Raw genomic sequence first — 11,633 nt, forward strand, 5'->3', positions numbered from 1 at the left:
AGGAGCACCGGTCTTAGCCCATTTCAAATCTTGTATGGTATGCATCCGCGAGGAGTACATGAATTACGAGATTTGGGACAGCTAGAAAGAAGAAGTGCAGACGGGGAAGATTTTGTAGAAGCAATGAGTGAGCTGCATGAAAAGGTCAAGACGAGATTATAGGACAGCATGCAGAAATATAAGCAACATGCAGACACAAGGCGGCGAGAGGTAAACTTCGAAATTGGGGACGAAGTCCTTGCACATTTGCGCCGAGAACAGTTTCCTAAGGGTACGTATAACAAACTGAAGTTCAAAAAAATCGGCCCATGCAAAATTCTGCGAAAATTCTCAGCAAATGCGTATGAAATTCAGCTGCCACCTGATATAGGCATATCACCCATATTTAATGTGGCAGACCTGTTTCCATATCATGCCCAGGTAGAGGATGAACGAGTGGTACAGCCACAACGGGACACCCAGTTCGAGGACAGTCTTTGGAAGAAACAATTACCATCGGTCAAGACCCATGAGATAGAAGGAATCATCAGCACACAGGTGGCCAAGAAGACACGCAGAAAGGAGTATCTGCGTTATCTCGTTAAATGGAAGGACCGTCCAATGGAGGACAGTTCCTGGCTTGACGAGATGCAGATCCGAAAGGCAGGTTACTCGGTGGAAGAACTCATGGAACGGAGCCATGAGAACTCTCTTTTACCCCGGCAGCCTGATGCAGGAGCATCTGGTCGACAGGGCACAGACCGAGAAAAGGCAGACAAGGTTTCTGAAGAAGATTGGGAGAAGTGAATATTTCAACAAATGGACAGCAAGACTGTCAGAGTTTTTTTTTATCATTTTGTTCTTCAAGGATTAACTACAGTATTTAGTTTATTAGCTTAAGTGTCTTTTTAACTTGTTCTGTTTCAATTGTAATAACAGGTCCTAACTAGAGTTGTTAAGGGCTTGTAGTTATAGGCTTTAAATTTAGATTATTATAGAATTAGACAAAAAGACCATAAATCAATGTAAAGCATCAAACCCTTACGGGACAGAAGGAACAGACAAACTAACAATAGCCAAGTCACGTAACTGGAGTAACTGTCAAGTAAACTGTAATCTGGAACTAACAAACAGTTGTCTAACTGCTGAGCTATTGTATAAGAAGACAGAAAAGATACATGAAAAAGGTTCTGGAGTGTGACATTGAAAAAGAGAAATAGCAGAGTACAATTCATTCCTTCATATATTGTTCAGTGCATTCTTAAATTTCCAGATTGTGAATTTATGTCCTCGAAGATAAAACATGCATGTACAGTGAATTCTTTTCATCCCATCTAATACAAATAAGAACCGTGACAGAGTTTCACAAAATCCACGCGCATTCATTTCTGTTTACATTCACATATTACAAAGTAGCTACTATAACCAAGTCTCATTACTCCGAGAGGCAAACGCACATATATACAAATTTCTGTTCATGAAAATACATTGCAGGTCGACACAGTAACAGAGCAATCCAACCACAAGCGCTTCACGACCAGCCGAGGCCGAGGTCAAGTGGAAAGCGAAAGGAGTCGGGTAAACAAAGCAAAGAAACAACGGTCCTCAAACCACTGGTAAGCAACAGCACCGAAACCCAAATTATTACATTCACTGTGTAAAAATATTGCCGGTTATAAAACTACCAACGGCTAAACAAACAAGAACCCAGAAGATTTCCTAAGCACTACTACAGGATGACCGAGTAACGAGAGAGAAAAGGACCGAGTCATTAACCGAAAGCAACCATAGAAACCCTCTGAATTACAGAAGTGGGTTGAAACCTCACGCAGACCTGACTCATTATCAAATACAGACAACCATAACAAGCAATTACAGTGCAGACCAAAAGCCACAGAAAAGGGTGGATTAGAAACAGAGCTACCCGGAGGATAGACGGTCGAATCTCCTGCAAGGCCACGGGACCAGTTACCTGCAACCACCATAAGACAACATTGTTAGGGTCGCAGACGTATTCAAGTTCATGCAACAGCAAATAGCTCAGTGAAAACAAGTAGAAAGAGCAGAGGGAGAAAAGACCCGTATATGGCCAACGGGGTGGAGCCTTACCTGCTGTAACCAGGCCCATAAGTCGCAGAAGCCCAGTGATAACCTGACCACAGAGGAGCTGTGAAGGGTTAGCCGGAGTTCGAATCGAGAACCAGAGCTTATAGCATGAAACCAAACCCTCACCTGAACAAACGGAGCTGCATGGTAGGTTGGAACCAGAGATGGGTTTGAAACCCTGAGCTTATCGCCGAGACGGAGCCGAACACCTGAACCAAAATCCATATACAGAGCCGAACACCAGAGCAGAGCCACAGAGAGCGAAACATAACAGTGAAAAATGACCAAATGAGCGCGAACTAGCCGAGGAAAAGGGCAAAGGAGGAATTAGGGTTTGCCAAATCCCGAGACGGACAGGTGGAGCATGGAGAGGCGGAGAAGTACAGAAGGGTGATTAAATATCACCAAACTCATAAAAGCACAATCAAACAATATCCATTAACGAAATAATCACGCAGGTCCACATCGGATTTGGGAGTGTGGGACACGTGGGCTGGGTCCCCATCATAATATAAAATAAATTAGACTGTAAAAGATTTATACGACATATACTTCAACATTCGATAGTGGCCACTATGTAGCTAGATGACTTGTATAAACAAAGCAAATAAATTGCCATCATAGAAAATAACACCTTAGGAACTTAGTATTCAACCTTCAAAAAAACCTTAGGCACAATCATACTAACTAAGTTAGATCAGGCAATAGATAACTTGTGAAAACAAATGGAAAAAAAAATATCAATGTAAAAAAATCCTTACTGCTTGTTGTAAACAAGCCATGTTTCTTAAATTTGGATATTCTTTTGCCCATAGTAAAAGTTCCTCGCTATTATGACCTATGTTCTTAGGACCATGAGATTGATTCAACATCATATTGGATTGTGGAGACAAAATGATTCAACTTTCCAAGATGAGTACCTCACTTGGTTGAATGAAGGTGCTAGCTGTGAGTAGTGTCAAAACCTTAGGGAAGCAGAACACTAAGGCCTAAGAAAATATATCACCACTTGTCCACTGAAAGAAAAAATTTCAATCCCACAATGGCCTATGGGAGTACATTTCGTTGGATGGATATCACACTCTGAGAGATGATTGTCTAATATAATGAGAAGTGTACATATATTGTCACAATGCCCCTCACAGTCAGACCCTATAGTTGTGTCCTATAATATTAATCATATTATACTATTGAATTGTAAATTATGACTATCAGATAATTATTAGTTTGAATAATTAGTATGAAATTGGGTTTTTAGTAATTTTGTATACATGAAAATATTAAAAAAAAAGTACTTTTTGTGGCTAGTTAATTTCGAGTCAATCTAAACACACAAAAAATTATGGTGCCAAGTTATTTCTCAAGTGGTTATCCTCTCATTGTACCAATTTCTCCCATGTCCTCTACTACTTTCGGTGAATTCCTCTTTGGTGATGTCCAATGCCAATGCAATGGACATTTATCCTTGATGTTTTTCTGAGCCAAAGGGAAACTCCACAAGTAACAACCATAAAGTAGCCTCAAATATATTATTGGGGGCCAAAATGCAGTAATTATATGACAAGCCAAGAAAAAATACACGTTAATCATCTTCCCTTTAATATTGATTAATAATTTCTTTGCATGATCATGTAAAACTAAAGTGTCAAGTAAGGACATTTAAAGTTAGTCATCCATCAATATCACCTTTGAGAGTGCTTAGTAGTTAATAGTTCCTATTACACACATAGTAGATCACCAACTTCAAGGATAGCAATATAAACACAACAAAAATTAAAATAAAATAAATGCTAAGAAGTCAAATGTGACTAATATTGAGTCAAGAAAATACCAATCCCTTCACATTAGCAAGACATTCTTAGGCAATAAAACAGAAAATCCTTCCATTGCATAATTTTCACCTTTTATTTAAGTTTTTTAATTGCGAACATAACTTTCAAAAAATAAAAAAAAATCATTGAAAAAGGTCTCAAAATCCTAACAAATGCTCGAGTGATTGTCGTATCAATTAAACAGAAAGGAAATCATTCAATATGATTTTAACTTACGGAATATATTGAAGAATATGAAGCTTTCTCATCCCTTGCTCCTAATCAAATTGTAATCTCTGCGTTTCAATCAAGTAATCAATTTCCCTCCACGATAGTTAAGGGATCACTTTGGAGAAGGACTTCTAGAAGCATTGGGATAGTAGAAATGGAATTAACTAGGAGGAAAATGAAGCACTTTAGTGGGTGCTCCAAAATATTTGAATGCAATTGAAAATTATTTTATACTCCCTCCACACATTTTAAAACAAAAACCATTCAATTGCATCTCATTTATTTTCCACCTTTCTGTAATATGTAATTCTTTCAGCAAGAATAGAGCATTCATAAATATTGTCATGAAAGAGGACTTTTCATAATCCTAATAAGTTAGGGTCTAACAAATAATTTTTTTTATGTATTGATAAATATTACATGGTAGATTTCAGTGATTAAAATGACAAATTTATTCTTAATCTCATTACAACAAAAATAAATTCAAGCCTAACTAGTTGGGATCTAATAAATCAAGAATTTCATGTAGTAAACTAAACTTACTTGGTAGATCCCAATTATTTGCAATGAAAACTTTATTATTGATCTTATTACATCATAGATAAATTCAAGAGTAGATACATATTTCCTTATCTAAGTCAAACTTTGAACACATTCCGAGATTTCATACAAATATAATGATATGATTTACTTATAGGACATGAGAAAGGTATCTACATCTAGCACCCATCACTGGACAATAGTGTTATTGAGACACCATATCATGGCATTAGAATCATGTAGATAGATAGTGTTATAGAGATACCTTGCAACACCTATTCAACACTACCTTCAAGCTTAAAATTCATCAATTGATTTACTTTAGTAGCAAATTCTAGTGGGATTTCATTAAATACAACTCGACAAAAGCCACTTATAATAGTTGTCGTTGCCTTCTCTAGATCCACCCCCCTATGGAAATAGAATAACTGATATTCCCCAATTTTTGAGGTACTTGCTTCATGTTCAACATGGGCTATTGGGTTCTTCACGTGGAAAAGGTTGCAAATATTATATGTATAGTGGAAACAAGCATGCAATTCAAGGTTTCTCCTAAAGTCCCTTGGGTGAATTATAAAACACCATCTACTTAAAACATGACATATGGTTGTAACAAAAACCTACCCAAGATTCCACTTAAGAATTCAAAATGTTGCAAATAGGAGATGTCTTAAACAATATCAACTATTTAATTTCATAACCACACTAAAATAGACAAATCTTTAAAATGTTGAAAAGTGTGAAAAAAATGGAGTTGGAATATTATAGTTATGTCAGGTTAGATATAGCTATGTAAAATGTAACTTCTATCTAAAAGACGTAAATGTAGCTTCTATAGCTACATGAAATGTATCTTCTATGGCTACATGAAATGTAACTTCTATAGCTACATGAAATGTAACTTCTATATTAAAAATGGAGTTGGAATATTATAGTTACATCAGGGTAAATATAACTACGTGAAATGTAACTTCTATATAACATTCTAAATATTCGTTTTCAGTCATTTAAGAGACTAACATTTTTTATTTATTTATTTATTTTATTTTTATTTATTTATTTTTTTTTAATTTTTTTATCTTTGGTTAATTACTTAATACTCCACCAAAAATAGCATTGAATTGGTTCTTCACCAACCAAGGGGAAATTTTAAACAAGTGTAAAAAATCTTACTCATTCCCTTGCCATATTTATGATATCTTATTTGTGTGCAGATTTAAGCTAGTGTAATGTAACTTCTACATATTTGAAAATTTAAATGTAAAAAATTACCCAAATTGAAGTTAGACAATTAACATATGCACAATAAGATACAATATGCATGATTTATAAGTAATATGATGTTTACATGTTATATGAAGGCAAAATTTTTCTCATCTCAATAACTCTTATCTTATAGTTGGTGATGGATATAGCCTTTAAAATTATGAGCCATCCTTGTCATATCTTATATTTAAGGATGGATATAGATTTTAAAAGCATCAACCTTGTTTGTTATTTTATGTATGGTCAATTTTGAATGGAACTGCTCATAATTTTATTCAATATTATCTTGTACAACTGGAAATAAAATGATGTGGGGGTGGTGTTTCTAGTGATTTTCAAACTTGTTTTAATTACCTACATTTAGCCTATTTAAAATAAATAGGGGTGGTGTTTCTATTGATTTTCAAACTTTTTTTAATTACCTAAATTTAGCCTATTTAAAATAAAGAGGGGTGGTGTTTCTATTGATTTTAAAACTTTTTTTAATTACCTAAATTTAGCCTATTTAGAGTAAATAGTTGCACGGACCATCTTATCTTCAAGTCAGTAACTTTGCTTAAGGGCATCTTCATGACATCCACCATCTTTGAAAATCATGAAATATTAGTAGTGTCTTGTACTAAATAGGAAATGTTAGCATAGAATATTTTATCGTGTTTTTACTCTATGTCACAAATTTATTAACATTTTATGATTCTTGGTTTCGAGTTCCATGGTAAGACTGGATTCATCATGCCTGCTAGGATTTTTAGTTGTGCACACATCATATTGCTCACTTCTAATTGTATAAAAAACAAAGAGTATGCACAATGACATGTAGTGGCATGTGGGTGTCTATTTTACTCAATGATATGCTTGATTTTTTAACCCATTCCAATCCTACCACAATGAAATTAAGAGAGACAAGGACACAAGAAGGACTATTAATAAATAAAATTAGAGACTTTAGAATGCAACTCAAATTGTACTTGAATGTAATGATAAGTATTTGCAGCTGCCTGGTCACTGATGAGAATTGAATCACACTATGAAAAATTCCTTGCATTATGAGAATTTGGTTGCACCTGCACTAATCCTGTGTAGTAGTTCCTTGACTTGCCTATAGATATAATTTTAGAAACAATCCCACTCTTGAAATTCCCCTATATGGATCATCTTTGTCCCCCCCTATTGATAGTTATCTTTCAAGCAATAGAATAGAACTCTCCAATTGCATCACCGCCTTTCAAAATAATGCTTGAGTATTTCTAGGTGATTGTCAGACCAGTCTCTACTTAGGTCCATGAAATCCTTGATTTGTCTCCATCACACAAACCTCTTTTCATAATAAAATTATAAATCCCACGTCTGCATTCCTTGTCCACAACATACCAATTATTTACAGTGGAATACTTTATCGTTGCTCCCTCGGTGCAATAGAGATCCACTACTGTGGCATGGAGATGATTGGTGTCATAAAATGGTGCAGTGCATCCTTCAATATATGTCACATAACTCCTCTCATCTACAACAATAAGAGTCCTCTCAAATTTCTTGGTCTCCATCTCATTCATCCTAAAATAAGTGGATATTTCCATGGGTGACAAAATGTTCTTGGGGATTTAATAGAAGGAGTTATCACTAAAAAAATAAAAAATAAAATGCAACATAATAGTTATCAGCAGGAGGAACAACCTTGCCAAGCTACTTCCTAACTAGATCAAGATACTCCCGAATTACCTCTTATAACGAACAAAATATAACCTCAACTGCCTATAGAGTCTACCTATGCATGGTAGCAATGAAAAAACTGTCAAAAAAAACATCTACAACAATGTTGTCCAATCTCTTCTTCTCATCAAGGGTTTGCCCAACTTTTGAAAAGTATCAACCAGGTTAGGGTCCACCTCATCCAAGCTCCTCTTCTTCTTCTACTCTCTTTGTTTAGGATCAAAATGATAACAAAGGTCTTGGAAATTGATGGGTGGGTAAAATTTATCAGACCATTTGGGTTCTTCCATTTCTAATCATTTTCCGTAATCATTGAGTCTAAATTGCAAAAGGCATTCACGTTCCTTCTTTTTAGCTGAAATTAACCGAAGCTTTGGAGAGTTGTAAGGTTTAATGTATCTAAGTATATTCTACTTAAAATATAGTAACATGGTTTAAAAATGTAGGCATTGAGATCACAATCTAAGGATGAAACATAAAAGATTTTATGTTCATGATTACAAGAAAATTTAATTTCATGTAACAAAGTTTGAGGAAGGTCTAGTATTTGCATCCTACCAGAAAGTTTTCTTGCATCACTTGAGCCCTTTGAATTTCGGCATGGTAGAGTCCACTACATAAACAATCAACCACTGAAAAAAGGGAAAAAATTAAAATAAAATTTCATGCATTCTAACCCTAGAAAAGTTAGGGAGGAGCAAATTGATCTGTACAATAACGACATGGTTTAAAAATGTAAGAATTGAGATCAGAATCTAAGGATGAAAAAAAAAAAGACTTTATGTTCATGATTACAATAAATTTTAATTTCATGTAACAAAGTTTGAGGAAGGTCTACTATTTGCATCCTACCAGAAAATTTTCTTGCATCACTCGAGCCCTTTGAATTTGGGCATGGTAGAGTCCATTACACAAACAATCAACCACTAAAAAAAAGGTGAAAAGAAAAAATAAAATTTCATGCATTCTGACCCTAGAAAAGTTAGGGAGGAGCGAACTGATTTGTATAATAAGGACATGCAAAATGCTTACTTGTGCATTGTCTTTTGATGTGTTGGCCATAATCAAGATCTGCATTATCATAATCATTAAACCCTTTGTACAATAAGGACATGCAAAATGCTTACTTATGCATTGTCTTTTGATGAATTGTTGGCCGTAATCATGATCCACATTATCATAATCATTAGACCCTAAACTCTAGATGAAATTTATGCTTTGATCATATAAACCCTTCAAATTGTTTACCCATAAGAAAAAATATCATCTTTATTAAAAAGGAAGAACTCTCCAAAGTCCAAATTCATACCCATGTACAAATGATCAAGATCTCCACACCCAATGACCTTTCCCTTCCTCCATATAATAATTGATGCTCTCTTAAGGTGTTTCCCATGCAAACTCCATCTGGGGTTTGAATCCCATGAACTCCATAGATCATGTTGATGGTTTTCCTTCTTCTAGCATTTCCACACAAATATAAAAAAGGTAGAGAAAAATGCAATGCTACAATGTGATGTTGTAATTTGTGAATATTTTATTTGAACCCAGTGCTAAACTAGAAATGAAAACGAAAATAAATATTTGTAATGGAAAAAATAAAAGAAATATTTATAATATATATATATATATATATATATATATATATATATATATATATATATATATATATATTGCAGTTGGGTTAAATGATTTATTTTTAATAAGAATTTTATTTTATTATTACTAAATTTTTTATTTTATTTTATTTTATTTTTTTTATTTTTTTTTGCGTAAGACGCTAAATTAAGAAGAAGAAGAAGAAGTTAAAAATGATATTGGGATGAGTGTAAACATTTAAATATGGCCTCAATTAATAATAAAAAGTTAAATTAATAATAATAATAAAATTCAATTTGTTATATTTTGATTTTTTTATTAACTTGTGAATAGGCTTTGTTACAATACCATGGGCCAATACCATGGCTTATCAATACAACAATTCCAAAAACCATAACTTATCTCACAACCAAAATATTTTATAACAATATGAAAATATCCTTAACCGTGAATATTCCCCCACACATTAGGGTAGACATTATTTGTTGGGTCCCTATAATACTAGTGATTACCCCATTACTATTGTAGTTATACCCCTTATTTATATTGTTGTGCCCCTATTACCCCCATATTATTATTTCTGTGCCCCATAGAATCCCTCTATTGTTATTTTTGTGGCTTTATATTATTATTGTTAGGTCGGCTGGATTATATTGTGACTCCTTAGACTCCTATATATAGAAAGGAGGTTTTGTCATTTGTATCATCCAAGAATTGTTCATTTATGTAATGTAAAGGAGGTTTCCCCCTCGAAGAGGCTGAATTCTAAGGCGTTGATCTATCTTTTCTATCTTTTCTTGAGCTGGTTTCATAACATTTGGTATCAGAGCTTTGGATTCTAGGGTTTTGCTGCTCCAAACAAGTCATCGTGGCATTTTCGCTATAACTTTTTTTCTGTGACATTTCAGAAGTCGCAAAAAAAAAACCCATTTGAGAAGAATTGGCGCTGAACCTTGGGTCTGAATTTCAGAGCTTTTCGTGCGATATTTTCGGAGATATGATCTGAGGAAGTTGGCCTTTTTGCAGACTCCTGAATTACATTCAAAACAGGTGACCTGGGGAAAATCGTCATAACTCTCTCTCTGAGGATCGGATTGAAATTTCGTAAAAAGGTACAGAAAGAGGACGGGCTGTAGTTTCCTGTATGTGTGTTTTAGATTCAAAGGTTGAAACAGTGACTCGTGGCACGTCATACAAGTTCGATCTACGGAACCAGTCTAAAAGCAAGTCACTGTGGGAGATTTCACATAACTCTTCCTTGGAGAATCCAATTTGGCTCAGACTTGTGGCATTGGAAAGAGGATGCAGAAGGCTACTGTAGGTAGAAATTTCAGAATTGGATGATCCGAAATTACAGAGATACATCAGATTCAATATCAGGCTTCTATAAAGTGAAAAAAGGTGTGTAGTTTTTTTTTTAAATTTTTGTGTAAGCTTGGTTTAACGGAATTCAAAGGGCATAGTAAAGCATTATTATCGGTAACTGATGCCCTGAGGAAAGAAAATGCAAACACCTAGTAAGGAACCTGAAAGCTCTAGCATGACTCATGAAGAAGAAGAAGAAATGCTACATGATATATCAAAATTACAAGAACAAGTGCAACAAATGTCACGCTCACAAAAGCTAACAGAAGCTAAGATAAGTGGCGTGGAATCTAAGATAAAGGGCATGGAAGCTAAGATGGATGATTCGAAGACAGATTTGAAGAGAAACATGGCAGATTTGGAGATAGATTTGAAGACAGATATGGAAGAATTGAAGAAGTTGCTACAAGAAAGGGTCACTAATGGTGAAAAGGTAGTAAAGGAAACTCATGATGAGAAAAAAAGAAATGTTAATCATGATACCATAGACGCTAATGTTGGATCGAAGAATCACCATATTCCAAAAATCGATATGAGGAAGTTTGATGGCAAGGATCCCGCTACATGGATATTACAGATGGAGCAATTCTTCGATCTCAATAATGTGCAAAATGCACAAAAGGTACATATGGCAACTGTATATTTGGAACCAAATCAGTTTGTATGGTATCAATGGCTTTGCTCTCGTAAACAATTTATCACTTGGGCAATTTTTACGGAAGAATTGATAGCACATTATGAAGATACAAAAAGCAACACTTTTTTTAGCCAATTGATAAGTCTCAAACAAAAGGGTTCAATAATGGAGCACATTGAGGAGTTCCAAAAATTGAACATAAGGGTAAAAGATATTCCAGAGGAGCATAGGATTGATGTGTTCATAGGGTCTTTAAAGGATAATATCCAACATGATGTTTGCCTTTGGGAACCTGATTCATTAGAGAAGGCATTCAGGTTAGCAAGAAAAATGGAAAGCAAAATTATGGCAACCAGGAAGCATACCACTCACAACTATAAAGACGGAAG

At 34.7% G+C, this 11,633-nt stretch overlaps 1 pseudogene; it reads right to left on the reverse strand.

Annotated features, from left to right (window-relative positions):
* Positions 1–4,942: 4,942 nt before the first annotated feature.
* On the reverse strand, positions 4,943–7,510 carry LOC149153027 (iron-sulfur cluster assembly SufBD family protein ABCI8, chloroplastic pseudogene; annotated as a pseudogene).
* Positions 7,511–11,633: the final 4,123 nt, after the last annotated feature.

This window comes from Pinus tabuliformis, chromosome 9, assembly GCF_031772625.1.
Source record: "Pinus tabuliformis cultivar Carrire ecotype Pingquan chromosome 9, CPIR1, whole genome shotgun sequence".
Lineage (NCBI taxonomy): Eukaryota > Viridiplantae > Streptophyta > Pinopsida > Pinales > Pinaceae > Pinus > Pinus tabuliformis.